This window comes from Lithobates pipiens, unplaced genomic scaffold, assembly GCF_037356315.1.
Source record: "Lithobates pipiens isolate NorthernLeopardFrog02 unplaced genomic scaffold, aLitPip1_a1.2 Scaffold_16, whole genome shotgun sequence".
NCBI classification, from domain to species: domain Eukaryota; kingdom Metazoa; phylum Chordata; class Amphibia; order Anura; family Ranidae; genus Lithobates; species Lithobates pipiens.
The window spans coordinates 227635030-227662962 of NW_027507748.1; positions in this window are offsets into that span (position 1 = coordinate 227635030).

Sequence of the window (27933 nt, forward strand, 5' to 3'; positions counted from 1 at the left end):
GCTGCTTCTAGACTTCTGTAAACTTAACATCCTGTGCTAAGATACTGTTATCTCCCTGTGAGCCCTTACCTCAGTGCACTAAATGTTTCTTACTACTGTTCCGTGCCTGTGTCCTGCCTTACAGCAAGCCCTCATCACAGAGCCACCCATCACAGATCCCCCCCATCACAGACTCCTCTCCATCACAGATCCCTCCATCACAAGCAGCACAGTGGTGTAGTGATTAGCACTCTCACCTAGTAGTAAAAAGGGTCACTGGTTCGAATCCCAACCACGACACATCCTGCCTGGAGTCTGCATGTTCTCCCTGTGCCTGTGTGGGTTTCCTCCAGGTACTCTGGTTTCCTCCCACACTCCAAAGACATGCAGGTAGGTTAATTGACTTCTGTCCTAATTTGGCCCTAGTATATGAGTGGGGACCTTCCATTGTGGGATCCTTCAGGGTAGGAACCAATGTGAGTGTTCAATGTACAGGGATAGGGACAATTGTAGACACTCACTCAGGTTGAACTGTATGGACTGGTGTCTTTATTCAACCTTACTAACTATGCAACTATCACAGATTCCTCTCCATCATAGATCCCCTGATCATAGACTCCTCTCCATTATAGGTTCCCCCTCATCACAGATCCCCACCCACCCATCAAAGGCTCGTCTCCTTCACAGATCCCCCATCACAAACTCTTCTCCATTACAGAGCCCCCTATCATTAACTCCCTCATCATAGACCCCCTATTACAGTCCTCCATCGATATTACAGACTGCTCCTTCCATAAGATCGCAGCACTCTCCTCCCCATCCCTTATTTACACAAGATGGGAATCATTGCAGGTCTGGACAAAGGGCAGGACTTTTCACGTGAAAGGCAGGTAATTGATTGCTGGGACTGCCCCACTATCTAGTAATTTATCACCAACTTCTTAACTTGAAAAGTCCTGCCCTTTGTCCAGACCTGCCATGCTTTCGTCTTGTGTAAATAAAGTAGGGGAGGGGGAGTGCTGCGATCTTATGGAAAGGACAGAGCTGCTGTACCTGCTGGGCCAGTTGGAGGAAAGCTGTACATCTGATCTGGTGCCAGCAGTGGGCACCAAACTGCTGGAAAAAATCTTCTTGGACATCATTTCTGCCCCTCTCAAAGTGCCTCTTGGGTCCAATGAACTCAGCGGAACCCATGGTAGGGCCAGCCCTGGCTGTTGAATTGATTTTTTTCTTTAACGGTTAGCTTGTAATAAATATAGCAGTAACCCCCCAATATGAATAGTTTCAATTTGAGTTTTTCAGGTAGGTTTAGCCCTTTTCATCAAGTAGTAATAAGCCAACTTTCACCAGCATATGGGAATTGGGCATCAAACTCTGATTAGTTATTTAGAAACGACAGATGATGCAGCAATGTAAAATTATCCAAGACTTTTTAAAAGATAATTGACCAACATGTACTAAAAAAAGATTACTGTACTACAAGAGCTAAAAAACACACATTGACCAGCAGCAGGACAATTTTAATGAGCTAGGCCCAAATTTACAAAAGAATAAGAACACAGGCTGGAACCTTACTGCAATAATTAGTACTGTAGAGGATGTAGCAGTGTAAAACTGGCAGAACAAATTGAATTAATGATAATAGGCCTAACTGGTATATGCTTAACTTTTATTTTACCTGTGGATATAGGGGGTGTAGTAAACATGAGTTCTATAATGTGAGGTTGTTTAGGTGTGTACTATTTTTGCAGTTTTATTGATTCTTTCAAACGATGCAGTGGCATGCTGTCAACAAAAGGAAGCTCCACTTCAGTGGCCAATGTGTCCAATGTAAGAAGCAGTAGAAAGAGTAAGTTCTGTCCTTCAAACCTGACTTACCAACCAGAGATGGGAACCTTAGTGTTCGCTATTGTTTCAGTAACACACCCCCATCCATCAATGGACAAATATTTGACAAAATTGGTCACAGTCAAAGTTTAAAGACTGCAGCTGTCTGTAACCCAAGACGACTGACCATGCGGCCGCCAGTGACTTAGCCTACTCTGATGCAAAACCTGCTGGACTTCCAGCTTCTCTGACCCTGGACTAACTTACCAACAAGGTGGTCCAGCAGCTAAAACCTGAACTCACAGTTTACATACAAGAAGCAATCACCCCTTACTTAAGAGCTCCTTTGTACAGTTGAACAATATGATATTCATTACTCCATCACTAGGGTGTGAGTAAATATACCAGAGGACTTGCTTGCCATTGCTCAGTCCCACTATTAAGCCCTCTATAAAACCACACAACCATGGTAGAAAAACTTGTGGATCAGGAATATACGGTCTTTGTTTTGTGGGACTACACAAACCTTGTGAATTCTGCACTAAAGTAGAAGGATCTCACAGATTGGACCTGTCAAAATCAGATTACACTGCTCCATGCCCAATTATTGCCTGTTTCTTGGACTTCATTGAAAAAAACGGAAATACTGTGCGACTACCACAGTAAGTGACACCTGATCATACAGTATCACAAACTGCTGTTCTTTTTGGACTGCTCGGCTGAGGTGACCAAATGACACAAAACATTTGCTGGTGTCTTTCAGCAAGTAGTGAACAAGCACATAACTATTACTATCCTATTTAGCCCTCATCTGCCCCACTACACCGGCAGGCAAACAAGGAGCCTTCACAGACCCAGCTAGAGATGAGAAGATCGTCGATCTTCATGCCTGTTTTACCAAAGACCAAGTCTGCCTACTCAAATGACTTGAGACTACAGAGCCCATCAATCCATGTGGTTTCACCACCTGCTGATCCAAATGAACTAGGAAAGCAGTGCAGGACCCCCTTGTTCCACTTTCACTTCACAATTGTTGACGGCTGCCCTGGACAGTTGCTGTCTCATTATATGACTATGATGCTACCCCGGTTTTGTGATTAAATGTTACATGCAGTTAAATGCTGATGTAATCCTACTTCAGCAACCCAACTCCATGAAACTGGATTCAAGTACTTACAGAAATCATGTGTGGTCTCTATTTCTGACTGCTGGCAGGAGTCATCCTCATCAATAAAAACCTGGTTTGTCATCTTTTATCAAACTAACAACCCAGCAGCAGGGTGGTGGGCTTTGATCATGCTCAGATTGGCTATGATGACTCTTACAATTTACATCATATATGGTCTAAACACTGCTAAAGTATTCTAAGAGAATTACTCAGTGTGACAATACTATCATATGATTGTTGGGGGGAAACAATATGGTTCAGGTTTCTCCAATGGACACACAATATTAATCCACAGCTCATCTCTTCTATTTACACCTGGCCTTCCACAATTTTGAGATAGCTACAGACCTCAAAGATGGCTGGAGACATGATTCATCAGCTCTTGACACATTGTCAAGGCTGCATATGATTTTGATAAGTAGACCTTTAGATGAACCTGTGGCAAGCTGACATGCACTGAATAGCAATCGCAGAACATGCCCTAGTAAGTCTCACTCTAGTGACTTTCTCATGAAGTATTCTCAGATTATCCCCATTAACTTGTGGCTAGAATATTGTTTTGTATAGTGCTTCCCACAGAAATAACCCAATTCTCTACTGGGAGGGATCCAAAGAATTCCTACAAGGAGAAATCATGGTAAACAAAGAAAGAACCCCTTCCGTTATTGGTATTGGTATGGTAGGCCTTTTTTGGAAAAAAAAATAATTGGAAAAAAACGGAGGGGGGAGGGTTAAAGAAAAATTTGAAATAAATGTGGAAGTTGATTGTGCGTGTCCTGCTGCCTAAGCTGGCCTGTGGTGGTCTGAAGAAGGTTGAGTGGAAAAAAAGAAAGAGGAGGAAGGCGTGTGATCTTGCGTGATCATATGTCTCTCGGAGACATATTGTCTGCCCCCTCCTGTCCCTTCCACTCTGGGATGTGCGGCAAACGGGGAGTTTTGCATGCAACTTTTCAAGCATGCATCCCGCATGGCTAGCAGTGAACAGATGGGCTTGCTCTCGTCCCTCCAGATCCACTGGATTTACTTTTGTTCTCCATGATCCAGGCGACTCGAGCGACCCCAGGGATCCTACTCCCACATACACTTCTTTGGAGGAACCATAGCGGCCTCTACTATCTGTCTAAGGTACATCATATCAGTCTCTCCTCAGCGGTTCACCTCTCTACATGTGAGGGATGTGGAGGAGAGACTTTGAGAGATAAAAATAATCACAGGTATTTTTTTTTTTACCCCTCTTTTTCTACCCCTGTCACTAATTATTTGTTTCTCTCTCTCTCTCTCTCTCTCTCTCTCTCACTCTCTCTATATATATATATGCTTATGCAGCCTCTTCAGAAAAGCTAATATTTGTCTTTTTGGATTAGATCTTCATCAGCTGTGAATCTTGTCTTTTTATTCATCCTGAGATGTTTTTTCTTTATCGTTTCCATAAAGTTTATACACACATAAATCACCTTTCACCAAATTGAAAACAATAATTTCATTTTACAAAATCATTTGGCACTAAATGCTTTACTGAGTTTCCAATAAGGTCTGTTATAAACCAGAGTGTATACACCTGGTAAGTAACCACAAATATCTTTAACCTTATTTGTGTGTTATCCCTATCTCTTTCCTTACCTTTTGTGCTCGTCACATCCCCAGCACCAACCCCCCTTTCTTTCCTCCCCCTTCCCCCCTTCTCAGTTCCCTCCCCCTCTTCTCTATTTTCCCTTTTTTTTACTAACATTCTCAGTCTCCCAGTCCACAATGACTATATGGCTTATTACATTTCACCATCTGTATATATAGGGGCCGTCCACTTTCCTCTGCCAAAGTGGGGTGAAGCATCCCCATGGGCTCACAGGCCTCAATGTCCCACTGAGCCGGCGTCCTCTGATTACAGTCTTCGGGTGAGTGGGGATACATGTGAATGAAACAAAACTCTTTGTATTTTGGGAAATATTTGATCGTTATATCTAGACAGTTAATATTATCTGACTGATCATCTTTGCCTAATTCTCTATATGAGAAACACCGCTGCACACTAACAAGTATAAAATGTAATTGTAACTCTATATGTCAAATGTTTTACAATACAATATATAGATTTTATTAACAAATATTTATTATGACATGACATTGACGTAAATCCATGTGAAAACAAATGTATTAACATACCTACATTATCCTGGTCTATGTAAATCATGTAATTTATGTATTATTCATTAATATTATATCTATAGAATTCATATGATGTCCTATTGTGCTACTTTCAAGGCCCCGACGAAGCAGAACTGTCTGCGAAACACGTAGGCCACACTTCTGTAGCTGTTTGGGCCCTGCACACCCTGAATTTAAATCAATACTGTAATGTATCTTAACTTGATTTTTAGAAGGTACTGCCCCATGGCAGATGAATAATAAAAATGTTCTATATTTATATAATCATAGTATTGTATTCTATTTTGTTTACACTCCTCTGAGGCAGAATTAAAGTCCCATTCTTTTCTATATTTTTTTGAAACATAGTTGCATAACACAGGCAGAGTAGCCGACCTGCACATGCTCAGTTGTGTCTTTTATGTTGGAGGGCACATTTACTTGTTGATCAGAGATAGCCAGGTCACATGATTATGACATCACACATGTGGGCATGTATACAGGCTGCAGTGGAAATCTCCACCTTCCTGAACTCTCAGCATTGGGAAAACTGCAGTTTATCATATAACTGTGGTATACAGATCATCCAAAAAGGTATATAGTAGCAGTATTTTAACCACTTCAGCCTTGGAATGATTTACCCCCTTCCTGACCAAAGCACTTTTTGCGATTCGGCACTGCGTTGTTTTAACTGACAATTGAGCGGTTAGGTGACATGGCTCCCAAACAAAATTTACATCCTTTTTTTTCCCACAAATAAAGCTTTCTTTTGGTGGTATTTGATCACCCCTGTGGTTTTTATTTTTTGTGCTATAAACAAAAAAAGAGCAAACATTTTTTAAAAAACGCATTATTTTTTACATTGTAATAAATATCCCCCAAAAATTATAAAAAAATATATTTTTCCTCAGTTTAGGCCGATACGTATTCTTCTACTTAGTAGTGGTAAAAAAAATTTCAATAAGCGATTAGTGATTGGTTTGCGCAAAAGTTATAGCGTTTACAAAATAGGTGATAGTTTTATGGCATTTTTATTAATATTTTTTTTTACTAGTAATGTCGGTGATCAGCGATTTTCTATCATGACTGCAAAATTATGGCGGACACATCAGACATTTTTGACACATTTTTGGGACCATTGTCATTTATACAGATGCACTGATTCCTGAGTAAATGACACTGGCAGTGAAAGGGTTAACCACTAGGGGGCAGTGTAGGGGTTAATTGTGTCCTGGGGAGTGTTTCTGTGGGGGGGCATGGCTATATGTGTCATGTCACTGATCTCTGCTCTCGATCACAGGGAGCAGAGATCAGTGACACTGTCACTACGCAGAATGGGGAGATGCTTGTTTACATTAGCATCTCTTCGTTCTTCCTCCCCGTGAGCTGATCGTGGGTATCCCCATGGCGATTGAGTATGCGGGAACCACGACCTGACTCATGGAGCTTGCTGCAGACTGCCTTTTAAAGGGCCACGTACAGGTACGTTAGTTTGCCTGTATGAGCCCTTCTGCCGACGTATAGTCGGTCAGCAAGCGGTTAATGTAAAAATATGATGTATAAGCTGTGGGTACTGTGGGGGGGGATGAACTATTTTCATATTGCCAGGTTTAGTAACACTTTAATTGCTTGCTATTTGAGAGCTGTATTTCACAGCTTCCCACTGTCACTGGTCTGTCACCGCAGAGAACGATCGCGGGTGGCCAGGCGGAAATCGATTTCGTCCCACCCGCTGATTGGCTCCCCGCTAGCCAGTGGGCACCGTGTACGAGCTGACGTACAATGACGTCAATTTGCAGAATCGAAACACATTGCTGCCGTCCAACTGCGGCATCTGGTGCATAAGTAGTTAATGTTCCTATCTAATAATTTAAAGAAAAAAAAAATGAAATCACAGATCCTGGAATAATTTTTTTTTTACATTGGTACATGTTCCCCAGGCCAGTGTCAAATGTTCAGGTTTGGCATCCAAACGTCTTTGAAGTTTGCTGAACCCTGCTCAAACCAAACCCAGGACACCGCTATTTGCCAGGACCATGAATCTCTATCCTTCAGGATTCACCTTGAATCCATAGTAAAGCCAAAAATCATCCCTGGTCCTCTGCAACCTTTGCAGCAAATAACATAACAAATGAGATTTGTAGATTTTTCTTTTTACTTAAAGCGGAGGTCCACCCTAAAGTGGACCTTCCGCTCATTGGAATCCTCCCCCCCCTCCGGCGCCACAATTGGCACCTTTCAGGGGGGAGGGGGGTGCAGGTACCTGTACAGTACAGGTATCTGCACCCACTTCCGGCGTAGATTCTGCAGAAGGTACGCCCCTTTCCGCAGAATCTACGCCCCTTTCCGAAAGTCCCCTGCTGCCGTCTGGGAAACACACGGATCCCAGAGACAGCGACTCGCGCATACGCAGTAGGGAACCGGGAAATGAAGCCGCAAGGCTCCACTTCCTGATTACCATACCCAAGATGGCAGCGGCAGCACCCGAGAGACGATCGAGAGATCGGCTTTGGGTGCCGACATCGTGGGCGCGCTGGGCGGCTAAGTGCCATTATGTTAAAAGTCAGCAGCTGCAGTATTTGTAGATGCTGGCTTTAAAAAAAAAAAAAACGGCGGAACTCCTGGCGGACTCCCGCTTTAAGTTTTAATCACTGTTGCTATGTGATCCCTTCTAATCTTTCCCTTCATCATATCGGCTCCTGACGTCACTTCCCTCGGATCCTCTGCTTGCTACATCCTGGGAGATGTGTGCCATCATTTCCCAGGAGTCAGTGGGCAGCACTGAGGCCTTCATTGCAATCACAATGGGGCCGGCACTTCTGACGATGCCCCCGTTGTGATGGCAACCTGTATAGTTTACAGCAGCTCTACGTGATATTACTGCGCATGAGTGAGAATGCGCGGTACATGCTGGGAATACAACAGCACTGTATCCTAGAAGAATATGCTTGTGGGCTTCTCCTGCCCACAAGTAAGATGGGAATCCACAAGAAGGAAAAATCTAAGGTATTTTTTAAGATAAATATATCATAAAGGCAGTGCTAATGACAAGAATAATGCCCCGTACACACAATCGAACTTTCCAACAACAAAACCCTGGCTTTTTTGTCGGAAGGATGTTGGCTCCAACTTGTCTTGCATACACACAGTCACACAAATGTTGGTCAAAAATTACAAATGTAGTGATGTACGTGATATCTCCATTACAAATGCTAGTTATATCTCCGGCTCGTACTTGATTCCGAGCACGCGTGGACTTTTGTCCATCTGACTTGTGTACACCCGATCGTAAAGTCCGACAACAAACATTTGTTGGCAGAAAATTTGAGAACCTGCTAGCTAACATTTGTTGGCGGAAATTCTGACAACAAATGTTCGATGGAGCATACACACGCTAAGACTTTATGCCAACAAGTTCATATCCAATATTTGTTGTCGGAAAATCCAATCGTGTGTACAGGACATAAGATTTGCTTGATATGCATTACGCAAGAGTAATAGAAAAAAAAAAGTCATATGCCTTGTACACACGGTTGGACATTCCGAACACAAAATCCGTCTGATTTTTTCAGATGGATTTTGTCCAAAACTGGTGTTGCATACACATGGTCGGACTAAGTTGTCAGAAAATCCAATCGTTCAGAACGTGGTGACGTTCGTTGCATATGATGGGACTACATAGAGGCTAGTAGCCAATAGCTTTGGTCTCGTAATTTGATCTGAGCATGCGTGGCACTTTGTCCGTTGGAATTCTCTACAAACGATCAGAAAAAGTTTGATCTGATTTTTTTGACGAAAAATTTTAGATCCTGCTCTCAAATTTTTTCCGTCAGAATTTCCAACGGATAAAGTCTGATAGAGCCCACACACGATCGGATTTTCCCAACAATATAATCCGATCAGACCTTTTCCGTCTGAATTTCCGACCGTATGTACCGGGCATTAGATGTGGGTGGAACTCCGCTTTAAGTAGTTGTTAAAATACACCTATCATAAAAAAAAAAAAAACATGTTGGCTGTCTTTGCTGTCCTGGCTTTGAAAATGGTACCAGACTGTTTCTGTTTTCAGTACTTCTGCGGCACAGACCCAGAACCAGCGCGCATCAATTGACAGTAATTATAAATATTTTTTGTTAAACTTGTGTTAGGTCAGTTACTTAAAGTATTGAGGAATTCTTATTTACTAAAGGAGTTGAAAACGTTCACCAAAAAAATGATTCACCTCAGTTATCCAAATACTTTAACTGCCTATCTCCCACAACAGTCATATACTCTACTTAAAATATCATACAAGAATTTACTACCTGATGTATATATAAAAAAAAAAAAACGAACACGCAAACCAAATGAACCTCAAATGAATTTCAGAGTGGCAGCCAACATTAAGAATGTGTCCCCACAAATGGATAAATATGTAAAATAATTAATGTGTCACTGACTCAGTAGGTACAAAAAATGTGCGTAGTGCCACATTTACTACCTGATGTATAACTTATACATACCTATAAAAAAATCCTATTTAAACAGTGGGAGTAGAAGAATTATCTCTATAGTAGCTGCATTCAAGTAGAAAAGGGCTACCATGGCAACCAACAATATTTGCAGAGCATATCTATATAGTGTAGAATTATACAATCATTATAATTATACAATGCCTATAAATAAACACACATAGACTGTAAAATAGAAAATATATTTTGTATATTTTTTTTATAAAGAAAGTATCACTTAGCACAAGGTGCTAGTAAGTAGTAAATTAAATCCTAGAGCCAAATTGGGGCTGTAACTGAAGTGGGTCAAATGTGCTGCTAGGATCACATTTATACCATTTTATTTTTTTGGGGGCCATTGTCATGTCATTATACTAGCATACTTTTTAGTTAGAAATATCCAATGAAGGGGAAGAGATCACAATAAAGACACAAGATGAGATATAAATAACTATTTGTTTAATGGATGGACAGAGTTACAAGCAGCACAGATGGACCTAAACACATGGTGCTAGCCTTGAAATCCACCTTGTAATGTTCCACCTGACAGGCATACACATTTTCTCCACTAATACCTTTGCATATAAAGCCCAGGATGCCAGAACACCATCTGTAAAACGAGCATTGAGTTTCAAAGGAGAAGGAAGACATGCCAAGAGATATGCACTCTGAAATGTTATTATGACCCATGAGCAGATGACCTTGGATGAGGCTCCCAGGCCCCTTTTTGGTCCTGTAGGTAGTGGAGATTATTTACTGGGCAGGACCTCATTCATTTAAGGTAGGTTGAAATGATATGTACCAGGTCCAGTGCTTCCTAGGAGATTTTACTGGCAAAGGAGGAGGATGCAGAAAAAAATGGGAGAACTAACTATTAATTGTTGTGAAAGGATGGCACTTTCAGAACAAAGATGATATAAGGACGAATGAACTGAAAGAGTTTTGATGCCAGTGTCCTGTGCTGAAACTTTTCTTACTAAAAATATAGCTGTGAGAAAAACAGCCTTGATGGGTAAAGTATTGATGAGATCAAACAAAGGGTCCATCAAGGCTTAGCGCATCAGAGGTAAGTCCCAAAAAAAAAAAATTACATCAATGGTATTCAGTCTAAACAAAGCTGAATGGTATACATCAATGGTATTCGGTCTAAACAAGGCTAAAAGAAACTGGGATATCAAGCAATAATTTGGCCAAGTAAACCCTGTAAAGGTTGTCAATGCCAAAACGTTTACTTTAATAAGCAATAAAGCAAGGTTTTGTTTGATGTCAACTGCAGAAATGCAGCCTTAGAAGTGAGGTATACAAGAGCTGTGTTGAGAAGCTATAACATCTAGTATCATACTACAAAAAAACAACTGTTGATAAGCACCAATCAAGGATCACTCATTTGGGTCAGCAAACTGCAAGCTTAGTTTTACTACCACCTAATTCTCCACTTGGCCAAAGACAGCACCCACTGGAAGATCTCTACTGCAGTTTGATGAATGAATGGCATTGGATCCCCTTTTGTGCATTACAGTATATGACACTACTATCATGTTGTCCATGGCTTGAGTTATTTCTGGTGAAGGAAGTGGTTAAAAATCAAAAGGGCTTCAAGAGTTTCCCTCACTTCTAGGAGATTTGGAACAGCAAGTAGATGGATCTTGCAAAAAGGCTTTAACTCTAGGGAATTGGCCTAAGTGTAGTCTGGGCACTGTTTTACAAGAAAGGTTGCCCATTACTGATTACCATTTCAGATCATTCCTGATTTAGAAAGGAAAATCAATAGTTTGCTTTTGAGTGTTGGAGTCTCATTGTTGGAGACAGAACATTTTCTCAAGGGACAACCAGGAAGTTAGATCAATGCATGCTAGGAAACTAAGACAATCTCTAATGCACAGAATGGAAGAATACATCACCATTTGGGTACATGTAGCACAACTGGATATCTTCAGAGAGGGCAGGAATACATTTATTACTGTAATCCCGAACACCACATCCAGGTACTTCATCTTTTGTATAGGACTAAATTAACCATCCAAATTCATTGAGTCCTCTTGTAGGAGAATATGATCAAATGGAAAATATGGATCTGTGAAGCTTCAACAGATAGGTTTATAATAGATAGATGAGCAGGTAATTAGGTTTGTAAAAATGTTTGATTTAGTTTGCATGCTCCTGTTCGCTGTGTTCTCTGACCATACCATATGCTCACGTTCCTTGTCTCTTGTTTTTGTTATTTAATTTTTTTTTTCGGTGAAACTTGTTTTAACCATTTTCTAAGACAAGGAGGCCACACAATATGAAAGGTTTGGGGGGGACACAAAGACAAATTAAGTTCGCCCAGGGCTTTGTGAAAGCATCTGGGAAAAGTGGACTGTTGCTTCCAGGACTAGGCTCACCTGGACTAGACTAATGCTGTATTTATCTATTTTATCATCTGTAATACAACTTTAAACCAAGAAAAGTAATATCCTTTCATGGTTTCACTACTGTTGAGGTATTTGAATTATTGCACTGCATCCACATATCTGAAAGGTTAAAGTGAAGCTGACCTCCAGGTTTTAGTAAAGGTAAAATAGCTGGTTCAAATGAACTATTACCTTTACTGCCAGATGTGTGTGCTGTATAAACTGTATGCCTCAGCTGAACACAGTATACAGCATTGTATTCTGGCAGTGGAAAGTGGACTTCCCGTCCTACTCCCAGAATAAAATTCTGTCATAATGAGCACTACCACGCCATTCACAGGGAGCTTTGTATTCTGTGGCCATTCAGAGGAAGCTTTTTGTTAATTCATAGAACACTCAGCCCAACTCAAATTTTGTTTCGGGAATGACCTGCAGCAAGTTCCGGGTCATCTGGCTGGGCAGCAAGCTCCGGATCATCAGGCTGGCCAGCAAGCTCTGGGTGATCAGGCTGGGTAGCGGTAAAGGAACCACCAGGCAGGGTATCAAGAATGGGATCATCAGGAACTGGATTGTCAGGCTGGATATCAGGTACAGGATCACTAAGCAGATCAGAGATCAAATCATCAAGCATGACAAAGGGCGCTGGGAAATCAGACTGGGAAGCGGGCACATCAGACTGCAAGACAGGCAGGTCAGACTGGAAAGCAGTCAAGTCAGACTGGAAAGCAGGCAAGTCAGACTTAAAGGAAGGCACATCAGACTGGAAGGCAGGCACCGAGACATCAGACTGAACAGCGGGGACTGAGACATCAGACTAGGCAGCAGGTACTGGAACTTCAGACTGGGCAGCAGGCACAGGCACTGGCATATCAGGCAGAACAGCAGGTGCTGGCACAACAGGCTGAACAGCAGGTGCATCGGACTGGATAGCAGGTACTGGAACTTTAAACCGGGCTTCCGGTACTGGAACTTCAAACTTGGGCAGCAGGCACAGGTGCTGGCACAACAGGCGTGACAGCAGGTACTGGCACAACAGGCTGAACAACAGGTACATTGGACTGGACAGTAGTCGCTGGAGCATCAGACTGGAACATTGACACTGGTATTTCAGACTGAGCAGCATGCACTGGGACCTCAAACTGTACAGCGGGCACAGGCATTGGCACAACAGGCTGAGTAGCAGACACTTACACATCAGGCTGGGCATCAGACAGGAACACATCAGGCTGGGCAGCAGACAGGAAGACATAAGGCTGGGCAGCAGACAGTGGCACATCTAGCTGGGACCCCGGATCTTCAGGCTGGGACACTGGCTCTTCAGGCTGAGACATAGGCATCAGAACTTCAAGCGGGGATACAGGCACCAAGACATTAGACTGAACAACGGGCACACCAGATGAAACAGCGGGCACTGGAATGTCAGACTGGACAACAGGCAGAGACTCTGGCACAACAGGCTGAACAGCAGGCATTGAAACATCAGGCTGGAGTGGATTAACTGGTGTGGAGGCAGGATTGGGTGATGGCAGGACGGTATGGGTTGAGAAAAACTTCTGCTTCTTTTTGGTTTTAGCCACTGAAGATTTGTATGTGGATACAGGGCTGTAGGTAATGGGTGCAGCTGGTAGAGGTGAAGAACGGAAGGATGGTGAAACAGAGGGCACAGATTTTGGAGGGGATTTTGGTGGAACTGATGGAGACAGTTGAGAAGAAGAAGAGTTAAAGGCGGGGTAAGTGCAGCAGGAGGAGACAGGGTACTGGTACTTCTTTGTTATCAGGGTGTATTGGTCTGCAACTGTGGTAGTTGGGGGGAAAGGAGAGGAAGACATCTTAGCAGGCTGGTGTCTAGACACAGAAATGGGTGGTTGGGAGCTGACAGAGCTGAGTACAACAAACTTGACCAGACCTGTAATAATGGTTGCACAAAATCCAACAGCCACACCAAGGACTCTACCTGAGCTGCACTAAAAGGGGTTGTATAGTCATCACCTCCACAAGAGGCATCAGACAGGGCCAACTCTGTACAGATCCGAATTAATGGCTGCACGTCCTCAAACAGAAAACTGCCCTGATCAAGAAAAATGTGGGCTATATGGATGCATTCCAGAAGCTGCTCTCTGGTGTATACACTTAATGCCCGATAAAAAAATCTCTGTCATCTGTTGCCAGGAGCGAAAGATACAGAATATCTTCCAGATGCATTTTTATTTTTTAGCAATTGGCCAGACCCAATTCCTAAGTACAGCCGATCTGTTTGTATGGCTTCAGTATTCTCTCATGGAAGAGATGCCTAACACAGGCATCCAGCACAGAGTAAACAGATCAGTGGGTTGCACTAAAGGAATCAGGCACAAAGGTAAGCGAATATATATATATATATATTATTTATTAAAGATAAAGACACACGTACAAAACCAAACACAGCAAACCATGAACAAGCAAGAAATGCAAATAATACACAGAACCCCAAACACCTAATCTAACTAACTAACTAACTATATATATACACAAGGAAAGGAAAAATATACATCAATAAGGCAGGGACGAGAGACAAGGGGAACAGGAGGCCAGACAAAGGGAGCAGAAGCAGGTGGGAGTTGGAAGCAGAAATCAGGGGACAAGTCACAGGAACAGGGTATAGGAAAGAGACTACAGGACAGGGCAGGAAGCGGATCAGGAACGGGTTTCAGGTAACGGATCAGATCAGGCAGTGACAAGGGTTGCAGAGGGAATTACACCCTTTGGTGCTGAAAGCAATAGTGCCACCAGCAGGTGACCCAGGCAATAACACTGATCATGACAGCCAGAAAGCTACATCTGTGCTACGGTTTATGTGTCGTGGTCATTTTCCATTATATTAGTAGGTGAATCTGTTTATTGCAATCAAGTTTATATGTAGATACTGTTATTTTAGTTACTTCTGTTCCTTCTGGTCTAGCTATAGCTAGTTTTAGCTCTGGGCTCAATAACCAACATAGATTAGAGCCAGGTTAGTTACCCAATGCCCAATTTTGGTAGTTAGAGGTCTAGTTGCATGACAGATTAGAAACTACTAGGGACTAGAGATGGCCTTGCGGTTCGCCTGTCGGTCGCTTTGCGGAAAACTTTGCTCATTCACGATTCGCCAAACCAGCGGACTTCTGGCTCTATTCGCGGCGGACATATTCGTTTACATTGTGAAGAACTTTGACCCATGACACATCCATCATGGGGTACAGTACAGCCAATTGAGACATTTAAGCACATGGACATACCCCCTACCTTATAAATAGACCTGATCTGGCGGCCATTTTACATTCTGTCTTTTGTCAGTGTAGGGAAAGGACGCTGTGTGGAGCAGGGACAGTCAGTCTAATCACTAGCTATTACTATTAGGTCCCCAAAAGTCCTTTTAAGGACTGGTATAGGTGTTAAGTATATAGGGTTGTAATAAACTTATAATATACTTTCTTTCAAATATAGAAAGCATATTATAGTGCACTGCAGTGCTGCTGAGTGTTGACTGATTCTGCAGCAGTCTTTTCTCAGTGTAGGGAGGGATAGTTTGGTGTTTGGAGCAGGGACAGTCTGCAATTCACTAGCTACTACGTAGCTACTATTAGGTGCACAAAGGCCCTTTTAAGGACTGGTATAGGTGTACAGTATATAGGGTTGTAATACACTTATAATATACTTTCTTTCAAATATAGAAAGCATATTATAGTGCACTGCAGGCAGTGCTGACCGATTCTGCAGCTGTTGTTTCTCAGTGTAAGGACAGTTTGGTTTTGGAGCAGGGACAGTCTGCAATTCACTAGCTACTAGGTCCACAAAGGTCCTTTTAAGGACTGGTATAGGTGTATAGTATATAAGGTTGTAATACACATATAATATACTTTCTTTCAAATATAGAAAACATATTATAGTGCACTGCATGCAGTGCTGACCGATTCTGCAGCTGTCATTTCTCAGTGTAGGGACAGTTTGTTTTTTGGAGCAGGGACAGTCTGCAATTCACTAGCTACTTGGTCCACAAAGGCCCTTTTAAGGACTGGTATAGGTGTACAGTATATAGGGTTGTAATACACGTATAATATACTTCCTTTCAAATATAGAAAGCATATTTGTCAGGAACCATGAAACAGACTGAGACAGAAGTACAATCAAATCACACTTGTTTATTAATAATAAAAATAAAAAGGTAAATAGAAAAAAGCGTAGTCAAGCATAGCCAGAGTCCAGTAGCCAGATAGGGTTGTCAGCCAGTCCAAAGTTCATAAACCAGATCAGGTAATCAGCCAGGCCAGAAGTCAGAGATCCAAGGAGAGCAACTGCAAGCAGGACAAGAAGCCAGGAGGGATGTCAGCAAGCCAGTCTTGAAGCAAACAGCAGGAGATGGTTCCTTGTGATGTGACCAACGTGAAGGAAATGGAGAAATGAGCTGGAAGGCTTTAAATAGGCAGATCAGACAAGCATCATCGGGAACAGCTGGTAACTGTGGAGAGAGAAGAGAGCTGGCAATTAGCCGACAGCTGAGCGGCCAGCCCAGAGGCGGAAGGGCTAAGCCAGCCCAGATAATATTATAGTGCACTGCATTCAGTGCTGACCGATTCTGCAGCTGTCGTTTCTCAGTGTAGGTACAGTTTGGTTTTTGGAGCAGGGACAGTCTGCAATTTACTAAGCTACTAGGTCCACAAAGGTCCTTTTAAGGACTGGTATAGGAGTACGGTACATAGGGTTGTAATACACATATAATATACTTTATTTCAAATATAGAAAGCATATTATAGTGCACAGCATGCAGTGCTGACCAATTCTGCAGCTGTCGTTTCTCAGTGTAGGGACAGTTTGGATTTTGGAGCAGGGACAGTTTGCAATTCACTAGCTACTAGGTCCACAAAGGTCCTTTTAAGGACTGGTATAGGAGTATTGTATATAGGGTTGTAATACACGTATAATATACTTTATTTCAAATATAGAAAGCATATTATAGTGCACTGCATGCAGTGTTGAGCAATTCTGCAGCTGTCGTTTCTCAGTGTAGGGACAGTTTGGGTTTTGGAGCAGGGACATTCTGCAATTCACTAGCTACTAGGTCCACAAAGGTCCTTTTAAGGACTGGTATAGGTGTACAGTAAATAGGGTTATAATACACATATAATATACTTTATTTCAAATATAGATAGCATATTATAGTGCATGCAGTGCTGACTGATTCTGCAGCTGTTGTTTCTCAGTGTAGGGACAGTTTGGTTTTTGGAGCAGGGACAGTCTGCAATTCACTAGCTACTAGGTCCACAAAGGTCCTTTTAAGGACTGGTATAGGTGTACAGTATATAGGGTTGTAATATACGTATAATATACTTTCAAATATAAAAAGCATATTATAGTGCACTACAGTGCTGCTGACCGATTCTGCAGCTGTCGTTTCTCAGTGTAGGGACAGTTTGGTGTTTGGAGCAGGGACAGTCTGCAATTCACTAGCTACTAGCTAGCTACTATTAGGTCCACAAAGGTCCTTTTAAGGACTGGTATAGGTGTACTATTTGGTGTGCAGTATATAGTAGACATGTGCGATTCGTTTCGTATGAATCTCAAATTCGTACGAATTTCTCAAAATTCGTACGTTCAGGAGGATCCGAAATACGAATTGCCGTGCGTCCGAATTCTGTACAGAATACGAACTTTTGTTTACGAATTTCGGATTTTGGATCAGCGTTTTTTGCAGCGTTTTTTGCCGCGTTTTTCAGTCATTATGCTTATTATGACTTGCAGAAGACTTCTGTGATAGAAGTCAATGTAAGTTGCCTGAAGACATCAGTGAAGCACTTTCATCCTCTCTGGGCAGGCTGCCAAGAAAAGAACAAAATGATACAATGTTTCTTCTTCAATGGGCTGAACTCTGTGTGTAGAAGTTCTCAGTTTAACCATTTAAAGACTAAATCTTTTTTGACACTTGTTGCTTACATGTAAAAATCCAGTATTTTCTGCTAGAAAATCACTCAGAAGCCCCAAAAATTATATATATATTTTTAGCAGAGACCCTAGGGAATAAAATAGCGGTTGTTGCAATATTTTATGTGATGCGGTATTTGCGCAGAGGTCTTTCAAACGCAATTTAGCCCTTTTTTTGTTCGGTCGACCTCTAGAAAGCACTGACATTAGCAGCGTGACATACAGCAATGACACCTGCACCGTGATAGAGTGATCTGACACCAGCACCGTGACATAACACATGTATGAGGTGAATCTGGGATCGAAAACTACAAGCATTCTTTTTTTATATGTGAAATTCTGAAAATTCAGGAATCTTGAGATAATGGAGGCGAGGGAAGGTCAGGGTAGGCAAAGAAGGGGGTGCAGGAGATGATCACCAGCACCGTGATATAGAGCACTGACACCTGCACTGTGATAGAGTGATCTGACACCAGCACCGTGACATAACACATGTATGAGGTGAATCTGGGATCGACAACTACAAGCATTCTTTTTTTATATGTGAAATTCTGAAAATGCAGGAATCTTGAGATAATGGAGGTGAGGGAAGGTCAGGGTAGGCAAAGAAAAGGGTGCAGGAGATGATCACCAGAACCAGTACCGTGATATAGAGCACTGACACCTGCACCGTGATAGAGTGATCTGACACCAGCACCGTGACATAACACATGTATGAGGTGAATCTGGGATCGACAACTACAAGCATTCTTTTTTTTATATGTGAAATTCTGAAAATGCAGGAATCTTGAGATAATGGAGGCGAGGGAAGGTCAGGGTAGGCAAAGAAAGGGGTGCAGGAGATGATCACCAGCACCAGCACCGTGATATAGAGCACTGACACCTGCACCGTGATAGAGTGATCTGACACCAGCAACGTGACCGACAGGTGTCCGACTACATCGGGTTACCGGCCGATGTGGACTCTCTGAGAAGTGATGAACACCTGGACTACTGGGTGGGCAGGATTGACCTCTGGCCAGAGCTTGCACGATTTGCAATGGAACTGTTGGCTTGCCCCTCGTCCAGTGTCCTGTCCGAAAGGACATTCAGCGCAGCAGGGGGGATCGTGACCGATAAGCGCACTCGCCTAGCTCACAACAGTGTTGACTACCTCACATTTATAAAAATGAATGAGGCATGGATCTTGGAGGAATTCAACGCATGTGACCAGTAGACCTTGTATATGCATAACTCTATAAACGATTTATATAATATAGCACACAGACCTTTTTTCTACCTTTGACTCACTTCCTTGTACAAAAAAAGCACACCGTACTATATGCCCGTACCCTCCTGTTTGAAGAGGTTGAGCGGTGTCATATTTTTGGGTCCTGCAGCAAGTTGCTGGTATCAGTGCTGGTGTCAGTGCTCTCTATCTCGGTGCTGGTGTGGTGTCAGTGCTCTCTATCATGGTGCTGGTGTGGTTTCAGTGCTCTCTATCACGGTGCTGGTGTGGTGTCAGTGCTCTCTCTATCTCGGTGCTGGTGTCAGTGCTATCACAGTGCTGGTGTGGTGTCAGTGCTCTCTATCATGGTGCTGGTGTCAGTGCTCTATCTCTATCTCTGTGCTGGTGTGGTGTCAGTGCTCTCTATCTCGGTGCTGGTGTGGTGTCAGTGCTCTCTATCACGGTGCTGGTGTCAGTGCTCTCTATCACAGTGCTGGTGTCAGTGCTCTCTATCACGGTGCTGGTGTCAGTGCTCTCTATCTCAGTGCTGGTGTCAGTGCTCTCTCTCTATCTCAGCGCTGGTGTGGTGTCAGTGCTCAATATCTTGGATCTTGGTGCTGGTGTGGTCTCAGTGCTCTCTATCACGGTGCTGGTGTCAGTGCTCTCTATCACAGTGCTGGTGTCAGTGCCCTCTATCTCGGTGCTGGTGTCCGTGCTCTCTATCACAGTGCTGGTGTCAGTGCTTAGTCTCTATCGCGGTGCTGGTTTCAGACAGTGAGGGAGATAGCAGCGGAGAAGCCAATCAGCAGGCAGTGCCAGCACCATGGCTGAGGATCAGCACTGGACTGGCACCTCCGGACCACCGCAGTGGAGCCCTGCATAGGTGGGGGTAAGGACCGGGCAGAGGGAGGGGCTCAAGCACAGGTTGGCACACTGGGACACTGGCACAGGACTGCCACTGTATGATCACAAGGTCTGAATGAACTTGTGTGATCTGGTGTGTTTGAACTGATCTCTGTACCCTATTTCTGTTCTCCAACCTTCCTCCAGTAACTCCATATGTATGACGTTAAGGAAATTGTCAAATTGTTTCTTCTTGTTGCTGGTAAGATGTGAAGAGAGATGTAAAAGATCTACTGTTGCCTTTGCCAAAAAGATCAGCTTCAGTTCCTCGAGGACAGTGTCAACAGCAGTTTTTGGGCTTCTGATTCTCTGGCAGTTTCCACATTTCTTGTCCACGTCTCAAAGCCTTGGCCACCAAGATCAGCATCCCTGCCAATCTCCAAGTCAATTCTAAGGATGAATCAATCTATTTAAAGTCTGAATCTATTCATCAATCCATTGGGTCCTCAAAGGAGACTTTAATCTCTAGTGAAAGAGCTTCTGAAGACATCGCGCTGATGACGAAACGTGTCAAGCTGGGATGCACGTTGCGCTTTATTGTACACAGGTGGAAGGCACGCTAACACCAAGCGGGTCCGACTTCCACTGCTCCCATTGCACAGTGCAAAAGTTTCGCACAGGAGGGATTTTTAAACTTTTTGTATTCACAACCTACTATGGGGGCTTTTAATAAAGCTACCCAAAACTTCTTTACGCTATGAGGAGTCTGCTCTCTGTTATTTTCTCTTTTCTTCTGCCACTGACATGCCACGCTGGAACTTCTGACCACCGCGAGGAGGGCACTTTGGGAACTGGCTTGAGGATATATTTTCATCACAGAGACCACCAAAGCTTTTTCCTCTTTATGGCTCATTACTGGAGCAATTTGCGGATCACTGCAGGAAGGATTCCACATACTGGATGCCACAGGGGATCATTTGGGATTTTGTTTTTTAATTATCACTATATGGACTTCACTTGTTTTTGGTTTTAATTTAATAGCACTGTTTTTGATTAGAGCACATCATTAATGTGGACTATATATCATTGTTTTAACCACTAGGTTTGGAACAGCAGCTGCAAACACTAGATTACTATCAACATAGGTTTATAGTTTTTATCACTATTGACATGAGTGGATTTACATTTACATTTGAACCTGATTGAACATCTCTGGAGAGATCTGAAAATGGCTGCGCACTGATGCTTCCCATCCAACCTGATGGAGCTTGAGAGGTCCTGCAAAGAACAACGGGAGAAATTGCCCAAAAATAGGTATGCCAAGCTTGTAGCATCATAATCAAAAAGACTTGAGGCTATAATTGGTGCTAAAGGTGCTTCAACAAAGTATTGTGCAAAGGCTGTGAATACTAATGTATATATGATTTTTTATTTTTTTTATTTTTTATAAATTTGCAAAGATTTCAAACAAACTTCTTTCACGTTGTCATTATGGGGAAAATAAAGAATCAATTTTGGAATAAGGCTGTAACATAACAAAATGTGGAAAAAGTAAAGCGCTCTGAATACTTTCCAGATGCACTGTAGCTATAGCCCTCAGCAAGGACCTTGTATATTATTTATACTAAGAATAATAGTAAATATATATGCATAAAAAACCTATATAATGCACAGAAAATATATTATTACACTTATTCTGTTATTTTCACTATAGAAAAAAAAATGTTTTTCCACAAGTAACTATATTTTTCTTATTCAACATTCAAATACTCCTTTTTCGAAGGTATAGTAATGTAGCTAGTATGTGCTTTGCATATTAGCACATGTTGCCACCTTGTGGTATATCAGTGGTACTTCTTTAAAGATGTTATGAAGTTTATGATTGTTCTAAATGTTTTACACATTTGTTGATGTTTAGCAGTCTCTGCCTCTCAATTTTCATTTCAATTCTTTTTTATTAAGTTTTCAACAAAAAGTTTATGCCGTGCGTACAATAGTGGCTTACATAGTGCAATTCATAGAATAAAAATAATATAGTTATCAACAATTATCACATACCAGCGTAGTTGGCTATAATAGTAGCATGGGCTGAGCCTCCTACTTCACAAAGTGGAAGCTACAGTCCCACCTATAGAAACCATAGCGTGCAGGTAATATGTTTTTATTTTCAAAAGATTTTATTGTAGAATAATACAATAACAGATATTGATAACAACCATTGTATATGAGATACAGAGAGTTGACGGACCAAAGAAAAATAAGACAAACAGGAAGTTCCCGGATAAATTGAAAAACATGTGTTACTAACAGAGGAAAGAGAAGGAAAAAGGAAAAGGCCTATGGGCCTGGGGCCCAGTTGCTGTATACTATACATTCCTAATCGCTAGGTCCGGTAGGTCCGGGGGCATCCCGTCCCCTCTCGACACCTCAGTGGGCTGTGTCGAGTGGGGACGCCACGCCAGATAAAACAGTGTAAGGTAAGGTAGAGTGAGAGTGCAATTTAGTCCCAATGCGGTTGTAAAAAGAATCAGGAAGAAGAGAAGGGAAGAGAAACAGGTAAGATAGAGGAGGAAATTGATGGAAATGCATGAATCGAAAAACCTGAGCTGCAGGATAATCAGAGCTAACTTACAAATACTGTATGAGAGATAGTACACTGAACCAGTGACTTTCGCTGCCGGCTCTACTTGGTCTGGGGATGATGGATTACTAGTTAGACAAGCTTAATACATTTTGGGTGTGATAACCAGGAAGACCATTGTTTGTTGAATCTAGATTCTGTCATGTGTACTCTGGAGAAAAGAAATTCCATGCGACAATGAACATTAAGTGTGTTAATAAGCTCAGTTAGGGTTGGAGGGAGGGGGTTTTTCCACGCACGAGCTATGAGCAGGCGCGCTGAGATTAAGACGTGGTGTACCACGGGTAGACAGAAGGAGGGCCAATATTGGGAATCCAGACCAAAGAGAGCCATTCGCGAGGTCAGCTGTTGGGGAGAGTTGGTTAAGGTCTGAACCAGAGAGGAAACTTGTAGCCAAAAGGAACCAATAGCCGGGCAGCTCCACCAGATGTGAAATAGGTCCCCGGTGGAGTTGCAGTTTCTCCAGCACTGTGGGGAGTGGGTGGGGAAGATGGTCGCTAACTTTTGCGGTGTATAGTACCACCTATGAAACAGTTTCATGACCGCTTCCCAATGTGTAATGTTTTTGGAGATGACTAGTGGGGTGCGAAGTACGCGATGCCAATCTTCCATGGGGAAAGAGCAATGTAGCTAGGATTCCCAGTAGAGTATGCTCGAAGATTTTGAGGATGAGGTGGGTCTGGAGAGGAGTTTGTAGATGAAGGATATGCCCTTTAAAACAGTAAGAGGGCGGTTATAGAAATGGAGAAGCTCCTTGGAGGTGGGGTCTGGAGTCGTCAAGCTTTGAGAGATGATATGTCGAAGCCTTAAGTAGATATAAAAGTCCTTATGTGAGAGACTAAATTCCGAAATCAATTGTTGAAAGCTTTTTAGATCCGGACCAAGAAACAGGGCTCCAATGGTGGTGATTCCGGCTTCATGCCAGTGCTTAATTGATAGGTCCGGAGAGAGAAGTTGTAGCGCTAGTAGGGGGAGATTGTTCAATGCAGTTCTGTGTATGCCCAGATGATCTTTGCGTATTGCACTCCATTGAGATAGGCAGGCCCTTACTGTGGGAAGGATGGATCGTGTGATCGGAAGAGACAACCAGATCGCTGCTAGGGTCAGTTGTGGGTCAGCTGGGAGAGTTGCTGCTTCGATTTGGTGCCATCTCGTGTTGGGGTCTTGCGACCAAAGTTGTCTCCCCTGGTCTAGAATGATTGCTTTATAGTACTTTTTAACGTCCGGCGAGCCCATCCCTCCTGAGGTAGAGGGAGTGCTTAGAACAGAGGATTTCAAGCGAGGTTTACGTCCTGCCCAAATGAACGAGTCTAAGGTACGCTGTAGTTTAGCTAGGTCTGCTGAGAGAATCGGAAGCGGGAGGGTCCGAAAGAAATAAAGAACATGTGGAAGGAGAAACATTTTGGTTAGGGCTATCCTACCAGCCCATGAAGCTTTCAAGGAGGTCATATTTGAGGATAAATTGTTCAGTTTCGTGAATAAAGAGACAAGATTACTTCGTAACAAACCAGAGGAGGGAGAGACCAGTTGAATGCCTAGATATTGCAGGGATGAGCCGGGGGCCCAGGAGAAGGGTGCTATTTTTTGCTTTGAGCGCTGGCGATATCTCTATGCCAAGCATGGCTGATTTTGAGTGGTTTAATTTGTAAAGGGAAGCTTCACTAAATTTATGGAGGACGTCAGTCAGGGTAGGAAGGGATTTCACTGGATCAGAGACAGCAATGATAACATCGTCTGCATAGAGACCTATCTTATGACAGGTATCTTTCACATTAATACCATGTATATGGGGATGCGCACGGATGGACTGCGCCAGAGGCTCCATGACTAACGCGAAAATCAAAGGTGAGAGTGGGCAGCCCTGGCGTGTACCATTAGTGATTCTAAAGGGATTTGAGAGAATGCCGGAAGTGCGGACCCTCGCAGAAGGTGAGGTATATAGACCTAGAATAGCTTTTAAGAACTCGCCCTCTATGCCAAATTTCCGGAGAACTGCCTCAAGATAACCCCAATGGACTCTGTCGAACGCCTTCTCTGCATCCAGTGATATCAGCAGAGAAGGCGTTCGACTGTGCTCTGCCCAGTGGATAAGGTCTACAAACCTGCGGGTGCCATCTGAGGCTTGGCGACGGGGAATAAAGCCCACCTGGTCCGGGTGTATGAGGGAAGTCATGTGTTGTGAAAGTCTGGTGGCAAGAAGCTTGGCATACATTTTTAGATCGGTGTTAAGTAGTGAGATAGGGCGATAGTTAGCCGGGTCATACGAGGCCTTCCCTGGTTTATGTATGGTGGAGATGGTTGCTTCTAGGGATTCCGAGGGGATCTCCCCTGTGGCCAGCATGTGATTAAAGGAGTTGCATAAATGCGGGGTCAGTTCATCTACAAACGTCTTATAATATTCGTTTCCGAAACCGTCTGGACCCGGGGCTTTATGTAGGGGGAGACTTTTAATTGCGTTTTTAATTTCCAGCTGTGAGAAAGGTAAGGCTAGGTCAGCAGCTTGAGAAGGGGAGAGGGAGGGGAGGGTAACGTTGGAGAGAAATGTCTGGATATTCTCTGTCGTGGGCTGCGTATCCGTCGTGGAGTCTTTTAAGTTATACAATTGTTGGTAAAATGCGCAAAAGCAGTTGGCTATGTCTCTAGGATTAGTCAGTCTGTTGCCTTTAGAATCTATTAGGTGGGAGATTGTGGATTGGGCAGTCCTGTGTTTGTATTGTTGGGCTAGAGCTTTCCCTGATTTGTTACCCTGAGAGTACCAAGTTAGTTTAAGTTTTCGGAGATAGAATTCATGTTTATTCTGAAGATAAGTACTCAATTCAGATCTCAGTTTGCTGAGTTCTGCGTGCGTGGAGGCAGAGGGGGATTTCATATTAACCTTCTCTAGAGATTTTATCTTATCTAGATAAGTGTTAAGGGTCGCTGTGCGCTTTTTCTTCTCCTGAGCCCCTAGTCGTAGCAAAATTCCCCGTAGAACTGCTTTGTGTGCGTTCCAGCACGTGGTGGGCTTGGGGACAGAGTGCTGGTTTACATCGAAATAATCTTTTATGGCAGTCTTGACCTGTTCCCTAATGTCCTTGGTGCTGATCAAGTTGGGATTTAGTCGCCAAATTGTGAATGGGGAGGAAGGAGGGGAGAGATTGAGAACCATAGAGATGGGGGCATGATCAGACCACGATATTACACCAATTTTAGTGGATGCAACTGCTTGCAGTAGCACTTTGGATGTCAGGAACAGGTCAATCCTGGAATATGACCTCTGAGCAGTGGAATAAAACGTATAGTCTCTTTCAGTACCATGTTGACACCTCCAGGGGTCATACAATTCTTCCAGATGTAAAAAGGAGGAGAGGGTAGAGGACCTTCTCCTTTGGGGGGATGAGGAGTCCAATGCGTGATCTGGTACCGCATTGAAGTCTCCACATAAAATGATTTGATCTTTCGGGTAGTGTTGTATTTTGGCAAGAATGGACTTAAGAAAGGGCTTTAGGTGAGTGTTGGGAGCATAGATGTTCACAATCACCATGGGTTTGTTATTGAAGGAAGCGGAAAGGATCAAGAACCTCCCTTCGGGGTCTTGCTCTACATTGGAAACTGTAAGTGCGACCGTAGAGCGCACTGCAATCAGAACACCTCTAACTTTTTTATCTGTGCGGGAATGAAAGATATGTGGGTAGCGTTTATTGGAACATTGTGGTGGGTTCCGGGAAGAGAGATGGGTCTCCTGTATGCATAAGATATCAGCATGAGAAGTCGCAGCTTCCCTCCATAAGAGGGAGCGCTTGAAAGGACTATTCAGTCCCTTAACATTAAGGGACGTGATTGTAAGGGACATTAGCAGATAGGGTCAGTTGTCAAAATGGTACTGGAATTGACGGACCTTTACAACAGTACTAAGTACAAATACTAACTCTGCGAGCAGAGAATGAATACAACAACCGTTGATTGTAAGTCAAGGTGCACAAGTAACCAAACAGTAACTTTAAAAAAAAAAAAAAAAAATACAAGAACGAAGTTGCAATAAATCAAACAAACAGTAGTAATGTGCCTATATCTATGACCGGGAGATATAGAGACGTGAGCCAAGGATCCAATTTGTTCCTGAAGGAACAGAAGGTGGCTTTGGATAAGGTACGCAGGTAGATATGGGAAGAGAATAATGCCGTGTGCTTAGCACACAGTGGCAGTTCGGCGTGTGGGGGTTCAAAAGAGGAGAGAGAAACAGTCATCCACTTTAACCTGAGAAGTCAAGCGCCTTGCCAAAAGGGGGGGTTGCCCAGGGGGGCGGCCCCCTATGTTTGGAGGTTCAGGATTTATGTTTCGTATCCCATCTATAGGGGATCTTTGCAGGTCTAGTGTTCAGTGGCGGAGCCGGGGGAGCATGAGGGGCAATGCCCCAGTTGTGTAGTTGTTTGAAACCGTCCTTGGGGGTCAGAAATGCGACTTGTTGTTGCTGGTAGTTTACAAGAAGCTTGGTGGGGAAACCCCATTTGTATGCGATTTTATGTTCTATAAGTATCGCAGTGATTTGAGAGAAGGCCTTGCGTGCCTGTGAGGTGGCGGCTGAGATATCATTGTATAGCTGAATCTTAGCGAAGGGATCAGGGAGGTTGCGTATGGTTCTTGCGGCCCTCATAATCTGCTCCTTAGTGTTAAAGAAGTGTATCCTAGCCAGGATATCTCTGGGTACTGTGTCTGGGAGGTGCTGCGGCTTATGGATTCTGTGTGCTCTGTCAATAAGGAGTTCCTGCGGTGTAAGAGCCGGTATAAGCTTGTGAAACAGCTGGTGCAGGTAGGGGACAATATCGGGGGGTGACACAGTCTCTGGGACTCCCCTGATCTTGATATTATTCCGCCTTGAGCGGTCTTCGAGGTCTGCGACTTTAAGACGCAGTTGGTGAATCGCAGAAGTATGTTCATCCTGAATGTCAACTACAGTGTTGTGAGAGCTAGTAGCAGCAGAGAGATGGTGCTCTATATGATCTATGCGCTCTTCCATGTCTTCCATTCTGTCCATCAAATGGTTAATGGAGGATCTGAGCTCCTTCTGCATGTCAGCTTGTAGTGAAAGAAGCATGGCTTTCAATGTATGTTCAGATGCAGGGCTATCAGATGTGCTGTAAGCGGCCAGTGAGGAGCTAGTGTCAGTCAGCGCTGCCGTGGGACTACAAGTGCCAGCGCCATAATGCTTCTTCATTAATGGAGGCTTAGAGGGAGAGTGTGCTGGGGAGATTGCTGCTCTCTTACCTCTGTCAGCCGGTGACATGGAGGGCGAACGCTGCCGCTCTCCAGAGTCCTCCATGTCAGAGAGA